The sequence below is a fragment of the Salmo salar genome, chromosome 07 (genome assembly GCF_965601325.2).
Source record: "Salmo salar chromosome 07, fSalSal1, whole genome shotgun sequence".
Lineage (NCBI taxonomy): Eukaryota > Metazoa > Chordata > Actinopteri > Salmoniformes > Salmonidae > Salmo > Salmo salar.
This window is the reverse complement of record NC_138297.1, coordinates 74479596-74496529: the sequence shown is the minus strand read 5'-3', so window position 1 is coordinate 74496529 and position 16934 is coordinate 74479596. Positions and strand designations below refer to the sequence as shown.

The following is a 16934-nucleotide window of genomic DNA, read 5'->3' as shown; positions in this document are numbered from 1 at the left end:
TACAGCAGGGTGTAATGAACAGGACAGGAGACTACAGCAGGGTGTAATGAACAGGACAGGAGACTACAGCAGGGTGTAATGAACAGGACAGGAGACTACAGCAGGGTGTAATAAACAGGACAGGAGACTACAGCAGGGTGTAATGAACAGGACAGGAGACTACAGCAGGGTGTAATGAACAGGACAGGAGACTACAGCAGGGTGTAATGAACAGGAGACTACAGCAGGGTGTAATGAACAGGAGACTACAGCAGGGTGTAATAAACAGGACAGGAGACTACAGCAGGGTGTAATGAACAGGACAGGAGACTACAGCAGGGTGTAATAAACAGGACAGGAGACTACAGCAGGGTGTAATGAACAGGACAGGAGACTACAGCAGGGTGTAATGAACAGGACAGGAGACTACAGCAGGGTGTAATGAACAGGACAGGAGACTACAGCAGGGTGTAATAAACAGGAGACTACAGCAGGGTGTAATGAACAGGACAGGAGACTACAGCAGGGTGTAATGAACAGGAGACTACAGCAGGGTGTAATAAACAGGACAGGAGACTACAGCAGGGTGTAATAAACAGGACAGGAGACTACAGCAGGGTGTAATAAACAGGACAGGAGACTACAGCAGGGTGTAATGAACAGGAGACTACAGCAGGGTGTAATGAACAGGAGACTACAGCAGGGTGTAATAAACAGGACAGGAGACTACAGCAGGGTGTAATAAACAGGACAGGAGACTACAGCAGGGTGTAATGAACAGGACAGGAGACTACAGCAGGGTGTAATAAACAGGACAGGAGACTACAGCAGGGTGTAATGAACAGGACAGGAGACTACAGCAGGGTGTAATGAACAGGAGACTACAGCAGGGTGTAATAAACAGGACAGGAGACTACAGCAGGGTGTAATGAACAGGAGACTACAGCAGGGTGTAATGAACAGGGACAGGAGACTACAGCAGGGTGTAATAAACAGGACAGGAGACTACAGCCAGGGATATTTTCCACCTCATATAGATGTTTCTACTCCAGAAAAGCGCCATCCCTCCCCATCCCCGACAGTGGCTTTTCTAGAAACATCCTAAACTAAACAGTCATAACGTAGTTGTTCTTTCTCCAGTTTTTACCAGACAACCATTCTGAATGGAGTAAACAAACCAAACTGACTCCAGTCAAGCAGAGAAGAAGAAAGATATTTAGGAGAGAAAACAATGACGTGGAGAAATGCTACGCGGCTATCGCCCTCTACTGTTAGTTAATGTCTATATGAAGGGCCAGCATTACTGTTAGTTAATGTCTATATGAAGGGCCAGCATTACTGTTAGTTAATGTCTATATGAAGGGCCAGCATTACTGTTAGTTAATGTCTATATGAAGGGCCAGCATTACTGTTAGTTAATGTCTATATGAAGGGCCAGCATTACTGTTAGTTAATGTCTATATGAAGGGCCAGCATTACTGTTAGTTAATGTCTATATGAAGGGCCAGCATTACTGTTAGTTAATGTCTATATGAAGGGCCAGCATTACTGTTAGTTAATGTCTATATGAAGGGCCAGCATTACTGGTTAGTTAATGTCTATATGAAGGGCCAGCATTACTGTTAGTTAATGTCTATATGAAGGGCCAGCATTACTGTTAGTTAATGTCTATATGAAGGGCCAGCATTACTGTTAGTTAATGTCTATATGAAGGGCCAGCATTACTGTTAGTTAATGTCTATATGAAGGGCCAGCATTACTGGTTAGTTAATGTCTATATGAAGGGCCAGCATTACTGTTAGTTAATGTCTAGATGAAGGGCCAGCATTACTGTTAGTTAATGTCTATATGAAGGGCCAGCATTACTATTAGTTAATGTCTATATGAAGGGCCAGCATTACTGTTAGTTAATGTCTATATGAAGGGCCAGCATTACTATTAGTTAATGTCTATATGAAGGGCCAGCATTACTATTAGTTAATGTCTATATGAAGGGCCAGCATTACTGTTAGTTAATGTCTATATGAAGGGCCAGCATTACTGTTAGGTAATGTCTATATGAGGGGCCAGCATTACTGTTAGTTAATGTCTATATGAAGGGCCAGCATTACTGGTTAGTTAATGTCTATATGAAGGGCCAGCATTACTGTTAGTTAATGTCTAGATGAAGGGCCAGCATTACTGGTTAGTTAATGTCTATATGAAGGGCCAGCATTACTGTTAGTTAATGTCTATATGAAGGGCCAGCATTACTGTTAGTTAATGTCTATATGAAGGGCCAGCATTACTGGTTAGTTAATGTCTATATGAAGGGCCAGCATTACTGTTAGTTAATGTCTATATGAAGGGCCAGCATTACTGTTAGTTAATGTCTATATGAAGGGCCAGCATTACTGTTAGTTAATGTTGAGATGAAGGGCCAGCATTACTGGTTAGTTAATGTCTATATGAAGGGCCAGCATTACTGTTAGTTAATGTCTACATGAAGGGCCAGCATTACTGGTTAGTTAATGTCTATATGAAGGGCCAGCATTACTGTTAGGTAATGTCTATATGAGGGGCCAGCATTACTGTTAGTTAATGTCTATATGAAGGGCCAGCATTACTGGTTAGTTAATGTCTATATGAAGGGCCAGCATTACTGTTAGTTAATGTCTATATGAAGGGCCAGCATTACTGTTAGTTAATGTCTATATGAAGGGCCAGCATTACTGGTTAGTTAATGTCTATATGAAGGGCCAGCATTACTGTTAGTTAATGTCTACATGAAGGGCCAGCATTACTGGTTAGTTAATGTCTAGATGAAGGGCCAGCATTACTGGTTAGTTAATGTCTATATGAAGGGCCAGCATTACTGTTAGTTAATGTCTATATGAAGGGCCAGCATTACTGTTAGTTAATGTCTAGATGAAGGGCCAGCATTACTGTTAGTTAATGTCTATATGAAGGGCCAGCATTACTGTTAGTTAATGTCTATATGAAGGGCCAGCATTACTGTTAGTTAATGTCTATATGAAGGGCCAGCATTACTGTTAGTTAATGTCTATATGAAGGGCCAGCATTACTGTTAGTTAATGTCTAGATGAAGGGCCAACCCAGTCTGTGTGTTGGGGAGTCCCTTTCCCCTATCACCCCTGCGATGGTTATACCCACCCGCTGCTCTTCCTCCCTGTGTGTGGTGTGTGTGTGTGTGTGTGTGTGTGTGTGTGTTTTTGTCAAGGGAAATTCATCACATGCCGCGCAGCCCAGCGGCACACTCAGGAAACTGGGCCAAGTGGTACTCGCTTCACTACACCGAACCGTCGGAAGAGACAACAGTCAGAGAGAGAGTGGGGGGGGAGGGGGAGAGGGAGGGAGGGGGAGAGAGGGAGGGAGCAGGAAGAGGTGAATGTAGCAGAAAGAGAGACAAGGCAGAACCAACACTGTTACTCTCAGAGAGAGATCAATGGGGATAGGTAGGCGGGCAGGCAGGCAGGCAGGCAGGCAGACAGACAGACAGACAGACAGACAGACAGACAGACAGACAGACAGACAGACAGACAGACAGACAGACAGACAGACAGACAGACAGACAGACAGACAGACAGACAGACAGACAGAGGACTACAATATAACTACAATATAACTGGTATGACATATTTTCAGCGGCCACCGCGGGTCAACTTACAGTTTCTATATATCTTTATTACAACAAGGTGTACTGTGTTGTTGTCTCTAGTCCTGCTGCTGAGGACCTGAGTACTAGTAGTCTTAACATGTCTCTAGAGCTGCTGCTGAGGGTCTGAGTACTAGTAGTCTTATTAACATGTCTCTAGAGCTGCTGGAAATATAATAAATATAATAAAGCTAATGGCAGGCTAAATACAGGAAATAATAACAAAGCTAATGGCAGGCTAAATACAGGAAATAATAACAAAGCTAATGGCAGGCTAAATACAGGAAATAATAACAAAGCTAATGGCAGGCTAAATACAGGAAATAATAACAAAGCTAATGGCAGGCTAAATACAGGAAATAATAACAAAGCTAATGGCAGGCTAAATACAGGAAATAATAACAAAGCTAACTGGCAGGCTAAATACAGGAAATAATAACAAAGCTAATGGCAGGCTAAATACAGGAAATAATAACAAAGCTAACGGCAGGCTAAATACAGGAAATAATAACAAAGCTAATGGCAGGCTAAATACAGGAAATAATAACAAAGCTAATGGCAGGCTAAATACAGGAAATAATAACAAAGCTAATGGCAGGCTAAATACAGGAAATAATAACAAAGCTAATGGCAGGCTAAATACAGGAAATAATAACAAAGCTAATGGCAGGCTAAATACAGGAAATAATAACAAAGCTAATGGCAGGCTAAATACAGGAAATAATAACAAAGCTAATGGCAGGCTAAATACAGGAAATAATAACAAAGCTAACGGCAGGCTAAATACAGGAAATAATAACAAAGCTAATGGCAGGCTAAATACAGGAAATAATAACAAAGCTAATGGCAGGCTAAATACAGGAAATAATAACAAAGCTAATGGCAGGCTAAATACAGGAAATAATAACAAAGCTAATGGCAGGCTAAGAGCGTCATTCATCACTCTAAAGAGATGTGACAGAGTCAGGTCTCTGCTTTCTCCTGGCTCACTGACCTGAGAGAAGAGAGGAGAAGAGGAGAGAGAGAGAGAGAACAGAAGGAATGATAGAGATGAGATTCATCACACAGCTCCCTCCTCTTCCTCTCTCTGCTCCAAGGGGTTAGACGTTCTCATCATCCCAGACCAGATGGGGCTCTAAAGGCCCTGGGTTTGTCTCCCAAACGGCACCCTATTCCCTATGTAGTGCACTACTTTAGACCAGAGCCCTATTCCCTATATAGTGCACTATTGTAGACCAGAGCCCTATTCCCTATGTAGTGCACTACTTTAGACGCAGAGACCTATTCCCTATGTAGTGCACTACTTTAGACCAGAGCCCTATTCCCTATGTAGTGCACTACTTTAGACCAGAGCCCTATGGCACCCTATTCCCTATATATAGTGCACTACTTTTGACCAGAGCCCTATGGCACCCTATTCCCTATGTAGCGCACTACTTTAGACCAGATCCCTATGGCACCCTATTCCCTATGTAGTGCACTACTTTTGACCAGATCCTATAGGGTGTCATTTGGGACGCAGATCTCTAGTGTTGTGCTCCTGGGACTTCTAGCTGTAAATAAGGAGGGAAGAGTGTAGAGGTTGGAGGTCACAGCAAGACACACACACACACACACACACACACACACACACACACACACACACACACACACACACACACACACACACACACACACACACACACACACCCCCGGACATAAAGGAGCTAACATGTAGGAAGCTTTTGTTTCGCTGTGTGGGGAGGGGATTTATGGCCAAGTGCTTTTAGGGGAGAGAGGACAGCAGAGCCTTGTCCTGCATGGTGGACTGATTTGATCCCGGGATCCGATGCATATGATGCTCTGCAATGGATTGGACTGATCCTACTCAATGACTCATTCATAACTACAGGAGATTGGGCTGGGGTATAGGACTGGGGTATAGGGCTGGGGTATAGGACTGGGGCTATTATAGGGCTGGGGTATAGGGCTGGGGTATAGGGCTGGGGCTATCCTAGGGCTGGGGTTATCATAGGGCTGGGGTATAGGGCTGGGGTATAGGGCTGGGGTATAGGGCTGGGGTATAGGACTGGGGTATAGGGCTGGGGTATAGGGCTGGGGTATAGGACTGGGGTATAGGGCTGGGGTTATCCTAGGGCTGGGGTATAGGGGTGGGGTATAGGGCTGGGGTATAGGGCTGGGGTTATCCTAGGGCTGGGGTATAGGGCTGGGGTATAGGGCTGGGGCTATCCTAGGGCAGGGGTTATCCTAGGGCTGGGGTTATCATAGGGCTGGGGTATAGGGCTGGGGTATAGGGCTGGGGTATAGAGCTAGGGTATAGGGCTGGGGTATAGAGCTAGGGTATAGGGCTGGGGTTATCCTAGGGCTGGGGTATAGGGCTGGGGTATAGGGCTGGGGTATAGGGCTGGGGTATAGGGCTGGGGCTATCCTAGGGCTGGGGTTATCATAGGGCTGGGGTATAGGGCTGGGGTATAGGGCTGGGGCTATCCTAGGGCTGGGGTATAGGGCTGGGGTATAGAGCTAGGGTATAGGGCTGGGGTATAGAGCTAGGGTATAGGGCTGGGGTATAGGGCTGGGGCTATCCTAGAGCTGGGGCTATCCTAGGGCTGGGGCTATCCTAGGGCTGGGGTATAGGGCTGGGGTATAGGGCTGGGGATATCCTAGGGCTGGGGTATAGGGGTGGGGTATAGGGCTGGGGTATAGGGCTGGGGTTATCCTAGGGCTGGGGTATAGGGCTGGGGTATAGGGCTGGGGTATAGGGCTGGGGTATAGGGCTGGGGCTATCCTAGGGCTGGGGTTATAGGGCTGGGGTATAGGGCTGGGGTATAGGGCTGGGGTATAGAGCTAGGGTATAGGGCTGGGGTATAGGGCTGGGGAGGGCTGGGGTATCCTAGGGCTGGGGTATAGGGCTGGGGTATAGGGCTGGGGTATAGGGCTGGGGTATAGGGCTGGGGCTATCCTAGGGCTGGGGTTATCATAGGGCTGGGGTATAGGGCTGGGGTATAGGGCTGGGGCTATCCTAGGGCTGGGGTATAGGGCTGGGGTATAGAGCTAGGGTATAGGGCTGGGGTATAGAGCTAGGGTATAGGGCTGGGGTATAGGGCTGGGGCTATCCTAGGGCTGGGGCTATCCTAGGGCTGGGGCTATCCTAGGGCTGGGGTATAGGGCTGGGGTATAGGGCTGGGGTTATCCTAGGGCTGGGGTATAGGGGTGGGGTATAGGGCTGGGGTATAGGGCTGGGGCTATCCTAGGGCTGGGGTATAGGGCTGGGGTATAGGGCTGGGGCTATCCTAGGGCTGGGGCTATCCTAGGGCTGGGGTATAGGGCTGGGGTATAGGGCTGGGGTTATCCTAGGGCTGGGGTATAGGGGTGGGGTATAGGGCTGGGGTATAGGGCTGGGGCTATCCTAGGGCTGGGGTATAGGGCTGGGGATATCCTAGGGCTGGGGTATAGGGGTTGGGTATAGGGCTGGGGCTATCATAGGGCTGGGGTATAAGGCTGGGGTGATCCTAGGCCTGGGGTATAGGGGTGGGGTATAGGGCTGGGGTTATCCTAGGGCTGGGGTATAGGGGTGGGGCTAGACTAGGGCTGGGATGATACAGGGCTGGTGCTAGTGTGCCACTGTCTGGCCCCAGCTGCAGCACTACATCCCCTTCCCCACCACCTCACCATCACCCCTCCCTCCCTCCATCACCCCCCATTCTCACACTTCCCCTCCCCTCCATCACCCCTCCCCTCCATCACCCCTCCCTCCATCACCCCCCATTCCTCACACTTCTCCTCCCCTCCATCACCCCTCCCTCCCTCCATCACCCCCATTCCTCACACTTCCCCTCCCCTCCGTCACCCCTCCATCACCCCTCCCCTCCATCACCCCTCCATCACCCATCCCCTCCAACACCACTCCATCACCCCTCCCCTCCATCACCCCTCCATCCCCCCTCCATCACCCCTCCATCACCCCTCCCCTCCATCACCCCTCCATCACCCCTCCCCTCCCCTCCATCACCCCTCCCCCATTACCCAACTGTTTTTACACTCAGCGGCCATTATCTCAGAAACGGCCTTCCGTTTCTAGGGTTTACTGAGAATGGTGCGACAAACTAGAAACATCCAGTCTGCTCAGTCCTGCGGGTGAAAACAGCTCGTTGATGAGAGGTCCGAGGAGAAGGGCAAGAATCATGCAAGCTGACAGGCAACTAACGGCACAGTACAAATCTAATCAAATGTTATTTGTCACATTCGCCGGATAAAACAGGTGTAGGTGCCTTACCATGAAATGCTTACCTACAAGCCCTTAACCAACAATGCAGGTTTGAGAAAATAGACTTATATATTTACAAAATAAACAAAAGTAAAAAAAAAAATTAAATGACAATAAAGAGGCTATTTACAGGGGATACAGAGTCAATGTGCGGGGGTACAGGTTAGTGGAGGTAATCTGTACATGTAGGTAGAGGTAAAGTGACTATGCATAGATAATAAACAGCGGGTATCAGCAGTGTAAAAACGAAGGGGGGGGGGGTCAATGTAAATAGTCTGGGTGGCCATTTGATTAGCTGTTCAGGAGTCTTATGGCTTGGGGGGTAGAAGCTGTTAAGGAGCCTTTTGGACCTAGACTTGGTGCTCCGGTACCGCTTGCCGTGCGGTAGCAGAGAGAACAGTCTATGACTTGGGTGGCTGGAGTCTCTGACAATTTTTAGGGCCTTCCTCTGACACCGCCTGGTATAGAGGTCCTGGATGGCAGGAAGCTTAGCCCCAGTGATGTACTGGGCCGTACTCACTACCCTCTGTAGCGCCTTACGGTCAGATGCAGAGCAGTTGCCATACCAGGTGGTGATGCAACCAGTCAGGATGCTCTCGATGGTGCAGCTGTAGAACTTTTTGAGGATCTGTGGACCCATGCCAAATCTTTTCAGTCTCTTGAGGGGGAAAAGGTTTTGTCATGCCCTCTTCACGACTGTCTTGGTGTGTTTGGACCATGATAGTTCGTTGGTGATGTGGATGCCAAGGAACTTGAAACTCTCGACCCGCTCCACTACAGCCTCGTTGATGTGAATGGGGGCGTGTTCGGCCCTCCTTTTCCTGTAGTCCACAATCACCTGGTTTGTCTTGATCACGTTGAGGGAGAGGTTGTTTTCCTGGCACCACCCGGCCAGGTCTCTGACCTCCTCCCTATAGGCTGGTATCATCGTTGTCGGTGAACAGGCCTTCCACTGTTGTGTCGTCAGCAAACTTAATGATGGTGTGGGAGTCATGCTTGGCCACGCAGTCGTGGGTGAACAGGGAGTACAGGAGGGGACTAAGTACGCACCCCTGAGGGGCCCCCGTGATGAGGATCAACGTGGCAGATGTGTTGTTACCTACCCTCACCATCTGGGGGCGGCCCGTCAGGAAGTCCGGGATCCAGTTGCAGAGGGAGGTGTTTAGTCCCAGGGTCCTTAGCTTAGTGACGAGCTTTGTGGGCACTATGGTGTTGAACGCTGAGCTGTAGTCAATGAATAGTATTCTCACATAGGTGTTCCTTTTGTCCTGGTAGGGAAAGGGCAGTGTGGAGTGGCAATAGAGATTGTGTCATCTGTGGATCTGTTGGGGCGGTGTGCGAATTGAAGTGGGTCTAGGGTTTCCGGGATGATGGTATTGATGTGAGCCATGACCCGCCTTTCAAAGCACTTCATGGCTACAGACGTGAGTGCTACGAGGCGGTAGTCATTAAGGCAGGTTACCTTCGCTTTCTTGGGCACAGGGACTACGGTGGTCTGCTTGAAACATGTAGGTATTACACAACGGTACAATCTCGGGATGAACAACTCGTCGGTCCTTGTTATGGATAAGCTATTGCAGCAGACGAACACAATCAATATCTGCGTGAAATATACAGTGTCTGACCATCTATCAGATAATAATCAGTCATCTCTTTCTCTCTCTCTCTCTTGTCCTAACAGAGGCAGCCCAGAATCCCCACGTCAGGACATGCCAAGAAGGCTCCTCTCGACCTGGACAGACAAGACAACCATGTATTCTGCAACAGCAGTATTGGATCAGGACAGACAGACAGACGGACGGACGGCCCAAGGATCTGCCCCGACCACCACCCTTCTGATCAGGACAGACAGACAGACGGACGGCCCAAGGATCTGATCAGGACAGACAGACAGACGGACGGCCTAAGGATCTGATCAGGACAGACAGACAGACAGACGGCCTAAGGATCTGATCAGGACAGACAGACAGACGGCCTAAGGATCTGATCAGGACAGACAGACAGATGGCTGTCCCAACCACCACCCTTCTGGAAACCTGTGCCTTTAACCAACTCCATCACATCCATTTTGCTTTTGTTTTCTGATTGTTGTCCAATTTTGGGTTGGAGCTCTGCTACTGGATGCATCTCCCGTACTGTCCTGCCCTCTAGTGGACAACTGGATACATCTTCCGTACTGTCCTGCCCCCTGGTGGACAACAGGATACATCTCCCGTACTGTCCTGCCCCCTGGTGGACAAGAGGATACATCTCCCGTACTGTCCTGCCCTCTAGTGGACAACAGGATACATCTCCCGTACTGTCCTGCCCCCTAGTGGACAACTGGATACATCTCCCGTACTGTCCTGCCCCCTGGTGGACAACAGGATACATCTCCCGTACTGTCCTGCCCTCTAGTGGACAACTGGATACATCTTCCGTACTGTCCTGCCCCCTGGTGGACAACAGGATACATCTCCCGTACTGTCCTGCCCTCTAGTGGACAACAGGATACATCTCCCGTACTGTCCTGCCCCCTGGTGGACAACTGGATACATCTCCCGTACTGTCCTGCCCCCTGGTGGACAACTGGATACATCTCCCGTACTGTCCTGCCCTCTGGTGGACAACTGGATATATCTCCCGCACTGTCCTGCCCCCTGATGGACAACAGGATACATCTCCCGTACTGTCCTGCCCCCTGGTGGACAACTGGATACATCTCCCGTACTGTCCTGCCCCCTGGTGGACAACTGGATACATCTCCCGTACTGTCCTGCCCCCTGGTGGACAACAGGATACATCTCCCGTACTGTCCTGCCCCCTAGTGGACAACTGGATACATCTCCCGTACTGTCCTGCCCCCTAGTGGACAACTGGATACATCTCCCGTACTGTCCTGCCCCCTAGTGGACAACTGGATACATCTCCCGTACTGTCCTGCCCCCTAGTGGACAACTGGATACATCTCCCGTACTGTCCTGCCCCCTAGTGGACAACTGGATACATCTCCCGTACTGTCCTGCCCCCTAGTGGACAACTGGATACATCTCCCGTACTGTCCTGCCCCCTAGTGGACAACTGGATACATCTCCCGTACTGTCCTGCCCCCTAGTGGACAACTGGATACATCTCCCGTACTGTCCTGCCCCCTAGTGGACAACTGGATACATCTCCCGTACTGTCCTGCCCCCTAGTGGACAACAGGACTACCACTACTGCCATATGCTGTTGTTGACGGCTTGGGATCAAACCGTTCTCTCTCTCTCTCTCTCTCTCTCGGGAGAAACACTCAACTCTTAACAGGATCATGTCACCTTGAATCATCATTCTGAAGTCCTAAACATGTGTGTTTTGAAACATTTCAACAAAAACTTGCTTCATATCGGAAGGAGGAATCGCTCTATGTTCAATACCAGTCAGTCCATCCATACTAACACTGTGTAAAATTGTCACGTGGAAATAGAACATTTTGTTTATTTTTTTTGTAATGCAGTTTATTTTTTAAATTTTTTTGTTGTTGTTGATCTTCTGATTTATATTTTTCTAAAATGATCATGTTAAAGAAAAAGCAACTGTAATATAAAATATAAAAATATGACTGGTGTAAAATAAAATCAGGGCCAAAAGCTATAGTCTATCTCAGATATACGTCAAGTCAAGGGGTGTTAGGGTCATACTGTCTGGTCAGGAACACACCCATGTCCCTAACAGGAAATGTCCCTAACAGGAAATGTCCCTAACAGGAAATACTTTTGTGATGTTTTATCACCTCTGGTAATTTCCCTTAAAAAAGGCGATGGAGGACCTGTTTGTTTCTACGTCAGGGGATTTAAATATGAAGGAGTAATTTATCCCTTCTCTAACTTCCTGTGGCCTGTTCTTCTTACAAAGCATCAAGTAATCCTGTACGTATTCCTGCATAACAAGGCATTATGTGGTGTGTGTGTGTGTGTGTGTGTGTGTGTGTGTGTGTGTGTGTGTGTGTGTGTGTGTGTGTGTTTTGATCCGAAGGAAGGTTTACAGGTAGACTGTTTGGATCCTGTTTCTGCAGTGTTGAGTTGTGATACCTGTAATATAATTTAAGCTGCTATCCTTGTACATTGCAGACTGGGCCTGATGTTATCCAGCCTTATTCCTTAGCGATGTAATCCCACCGATGCCCTTAAATTAGCAATCCATAGTCCATATCACTCCATACTGTACCCCAGTCAGATTATAGTCCATATCACTCCATACTGTACCCTAGTCAGATTATAGTCCATATCACTCCATACTGTACCCCAGTCAGATTATAGTCCATATCACTCCATACTGTACCCCAGTCAGATTATAGTCCATATCACTCCATACTGTACCCCAGTCAGATTATAGTCCATATCACTCCATACTGTACCCCAGTCAGATTATAGTCCATATCACTCCATACTGTACCCCAGTCAGATTATAGTCCATATCACTCCATACTGTACCCCAGTCAGATTATAGTCCATATCACTCCATACTGTACCCCAGTCAGATTATAGTCCATATCACTCCATACTGTACCCCAGTCAGATTATAGTCCATATCACTCCATACTGTACCCCAGTCAGATCACTCTTCAGAGGTACAGGCTTCTCTGCAGGCAGTATTTACTCAGTACTATATCTTCAGAGGTACAGGCTTCTCTGTGCTCCAGTAGTTGGTACCAACATGTAGTAATAACATAGTACAAACAAAGTACAAATATATGGTGTATTGTAACTGAGTAAATATTACTGTGGAAGGGTTGATTGAATATGGTCCCTCCTCGTCCTTCACCATCTCACCCAGGCCAGAGATGATAAGTGTGTATGATCTCGTAAGCCATAATGCCATTGTTACACGTCAGGGGTAGGTGGGAGAAGAGATGCCCAAACACCTCCAAAATGAAGGTACACATTGTATTTCAGGGTGCTTCATAGTATCTGAGTTAACGTTTGCTTGGCTCTTCTCAGTTTAATTCCATAAGTGTAACACCGACCTTCACTGAGGTAGTGTTCTCCCTGTGAGCCAGTCAGCCGTCCTGTCCCAATCCGTTAGTAGAGTATTCAGCCAGCCGTCCTGTCCCAGTCCGTTAGTAGAGTATTCAGCCAGCCGTCCTGTCCCAGTCCGTTAGTAAAGTATTCAGCCAGCCGTCCTGTCCCAGTCCGTTAGTAGAGTATTCAGCCAGCCGTCCTGTCCCAGTCCGTTAGTAGAGTATTCAGCCAGCCGTCCTGTCCCAGTCTGTTAGTAGAGTATTCAGCCAGCCGTCCTGTCCCAATCCGTTAGTAGAGTATTCAGCCAGCCGTCCTGTCCCAGTCCGTTAGTAGAGTATTCAGCCAGCCGTCCTGTCCCAGTCCGTTAGTAGAGTATTCAGCCAGCCGTCCTGTCCCAATCCGTTAGTAAAGTATTCAGCCAGCCGTCCTGTCCCAGTCCGTTAGTAGAGTATTCAGCCAGCCGTCCTGTCCCAATCCGTTAGTAAAGTATTCAGCCAGCCGTCCTGTCCCAGTCCGTTAGTAGAGTATTCAGCCAGCCGTCCTGTCCCAATCCGTTAGTAGAGTATTCAGCCAGCCGTCCTGTCCCAGTCCGTTAGTAGAGTATTCAGTCAGCCGTCCTGTCCCAATCCGTTAGTAAAGTATTCAGCCAGCCGTCCTGTCCCAGTCCGTTAGTAGAGTATTCAGCCAGCCGTCCTGTCCCAATCCGTTAGTAAAGTATTCAGCCAGCAGTCCTGTCCCAGTCCGTTAGTAGAGTATTCAGCCAGCCGTCCTGTCCCAGTCCGTTAGTAGAGTATTCAGCCAGCCGTCCTGTCCCAGTCCGTTAGTAGAGTATTCAGCCAGCCGTCCTGTCCCAATCCGTTAGTAGAGTATTCAGCCAGCCGTCCTGTCCCAGTCCGTTAGTAGAGTATTCAGCCAGCCGTCCTGTCCCAGTCTGTTAGTAGAGTATTCAGCCAGCCGTCCTGTCCCAATCCGTTAGTAGAGTATTCAGCCAGCCGTCCTGTCCCAGTCCGTTAGTAGAGTATTCAGCCAGCCGTCCTGTCCCAGTCCGTTAGTAGAGTATTCAGCCAGCCGTCCTGTCCCAGTCCGTTAGTAGAGTATTCAGCCAGCCGTCCTGTCCCAGTCCGTTAGTAGAGTATTCAGCCAGCCGTCCTGTCCCAATCCGTTAGTAGAGTATTCAGCCAGCCGTCCTGTCCCAATCCGTTAGTAGAGTATTCAGCCAGCCATCCTGTCCCAATCCTTTAGTATTCAGCCAGCCGTCCTGTCCCAGTCCGTTAGTAGAGTATTCAGCCAGCCGTCCTGTCCCAGTCCGTTAGTAGAGTATTCAGCCAGCCGTCCTGTCCCAGTCCGTTAGTAGAGTATTCAGCCAGCCGTCCTGTCCCAGTCCGTTAGTAGAGTATTCAGCCAGCCGTCCTGTCCCAATCCGTTAGTATTCTGCCAGCCGCCCTGTCCCAGTCCGTTAGTAAAGTATTCAGCCAGCCGTCCTGTCCCAGTCTGTTAGTAGAGTATTCAGCCAGCCGCCCTGTCCCAATCCGCTAGTATTCAGCCAGCCGTCCTGTCCCAGTCCGTTAGTAGAGTATTCAGCCAGCCGTCCTGTCCCAATCCGTTAGTGGAGTATTCAGCCAGCCGTCCTGTCCCAGTCCGTTAGTAGAGTATTCAGCCAGCTGTCCTGTCCCAGTCCGTTAGTAGAGTATTCAGCCAGCCGTCCTGTCCCAATCCGTTAGTAGAGTATTCAGCCAGCCGTCCTGTCCCAGTCCGTTAGTAGAGTATTCAGCCAGCCGTCCTGTCCCAATCCGTTAGTAGAGTATTCAGCCAGCCGTCCTGTCCCAATCCTTTAGTATTCAGCCAGCCGTCCTGTCCCAGTCTGTTAGTAGAGTATTCAGCCAGCCGTCCTGTCCCAGTCTGTTAGTAGAGTATTCAGCCAGCCGTCCTGTCCCAGTCTGTTAGTAGAGTATTCAGCCAGCCGTCCTGTCCCAGTCTGTTAGTAGAGTATTCAGCCAGCCGTCCTGTCCCAATCCGTTAGTAGAGTATTCAGCCAGCCGTCCTGTCCCAATCCGTTAGTAGAGTATTCAGCCAGCCGTCCTGTCCCAATCCTTTAGTATTCAGCCAGCCGTCCTGTCCCAGTCTGTTAGTAGAGTATTCAGCCAGCCGTCCTGTCCCAGTCCGTTAGTAGAGTATTCAGCCAGCCGTCCTGACCCAGTCCGTTAGTAGAGTATTCAGCCAGCCGTCCTGTCCCAGTCCGTTAGTAGAGTATTCAGCCAGCCGTCCTGTCCCAGTCTGTTAGTAGAGTATTCAGCCAGCCGTCCTGTCCCAGTCCGTTAGTAGAGTATTCAGCCCATCTCTCTGTGTGTCTGTGAGAGTGGATTAACGTCATGTCTGTCACCATACATCCCTAAAGGCACCCTATTCCCTATGCAGTGCACTGGGATTTACTTTGACCAGTAGGGCTCTGGTCAAAAGTAGTGCACTATATAGGGAATAGGGTGCCAATTGGGATAAAAGCTTGATCATCATCCATCCAGTACCTTTGTTGAAACGTTCCTCCTAAAACAAAGCTGCCAAATTGGTTTGAAGCCAAAAGTTGTGTTTCTCTGTGTGTTTAACTGGTTTAAGTGTTTCAGTTTAAACCTCGTCCCTTTACAATGTTACATTGTTGTTTTTATTGGAAAATGATATTTGTTTAATTGTTGATATCTTCAGAAGATCATAAGAGTTGTGGAATAAACTGAAAACCAGATGTAGTTGTTTTGTTGATGGTTGAATGTTGCTACATGGACATTGGCCTTTTCTCATTTGGGAAAAAGTCCGTCCCCCGTCCCTTCTCCTACGCCCACCCTCCTCCGTCCTGTCCCCTCTCTCCCCCTCCCTCCTGTCCCCTCTCATCTGTCCCCCCCCCCTCCCTCCGTCCTGTCCCCTCTCCTCTGTCCCCCCCCCCTCCGTCCTGTCCCCTCTCCTCTGTCCCCCCCTCCGTCCTGTCCCCTCTCCTCTGCCCCCCCCCCCCCCCCCTCCGTCCTGTCCCCTCTCCGTTCTGTCCCCTCTCCTCTGCCCCCCCCCTCCCTCCGTCCTGTCCCCTCTCTCCCCCTCCCTCCTGTCCCCTCTCATCTGTCCCCCCCCTCCCTCCGTCCTGTCCCCTCTCCTCTGTCCCCCCCCTCCCTCCGTCCTGTCCCCTCTCATCTGTCCCCCCCCTCCCTCCGTCCTGTCCCCTCTCCTCTGTCCCCCCCCCCCCGTCCTGTCCCCTCTCCTCTGTCCCCCCCCCTCCGTCCTGTCCCCTCTCCTCTGCCCCCCCCCTCCCTCCGTCCTGTCCCCTCTCCTCTGTCCCCCCCCTCCCTCCGTCCTGTCTTCTCTCCCCGTCCCCTCCGTCCTGTCTTCTCTCCCCCGTCCCCTCTCCTCCCCTCCCTCCGTCCTGTCTTCTCTCCCCGTCCCCTCCGTCCTGTCTTCTCTCCCCCGTCCCCTCTCCTCTGTCCCCTCCCTCCGTCCTGTCCCCCCCTCCCCCCCTCCTGTCCCCTCCCTCCGTCCTGCCTTCTCTCCCCGTCCCCTCCGTCCTGTCTTCTCTCCCCCGTCCCCTCTCCTCTGCCCCCCCTCCCGTCCTGTCTTCTCTCCCAGTCCCTTCTCCTCCGTCCTGTCTTCTCTCCCCGTCCCTGGAGAGAGGATGCAGGAGAGAGAGGATGGAGGAGAGAGACGATGGAGGAGACAGAGGATGCAGGAGAAAATCTAATTGAGATAAGGCCATTGACATTATAAATGACATGTGTCTCAGCTGCCTCTGGGTGGCGACATTTACCACCGTTTCATATGAACAGCACGGAAAGAGGAAGACATGACCAACCAAACACTATCACACCGCCATACTAAATCAATGGAATCTCAATGGAGAATTCAAAACTGTCTGCTTTTATCATTCGAAGCAGTCTTTATCATAAGCCTTATAGTAAAGGGACTAGGGCCTTGGTAAAACAGTCTTTATTATAAGCCTTATAGTAAAGGGACTAGGGCCTTGGTAAAACAGTCTTTATTATAAGCCTTATAGTAAAGTGACTAGAGCCTTGGTAAAGCAGTCTTT

At 49.5% G+C, this 16934-nt stretch overlaps 1 long non-coding RNA gene across 1 annotated transcript in view; it reads left to right on the top strand.

The window, feature by feature from the left end:
• The window catches only part of LOC145880081 (uncharacterized), a 78928-nt gene extending 63319 nt beyond the window's left edge, over positions 1-15609 (top strand). Inside the window, exon 2 of the long non-coding RNA XR_014392975.1 lies at positions 9580-15609. This is a non-coding gene — a long non-coding RNA (uncharacterized LOC145880081). The remainder of the gene's footprint in view (positions 1-9579) is intronic.
• The last annotated feature ends 1325 nt before the right edge of the window (positions 15610-16934 follow it).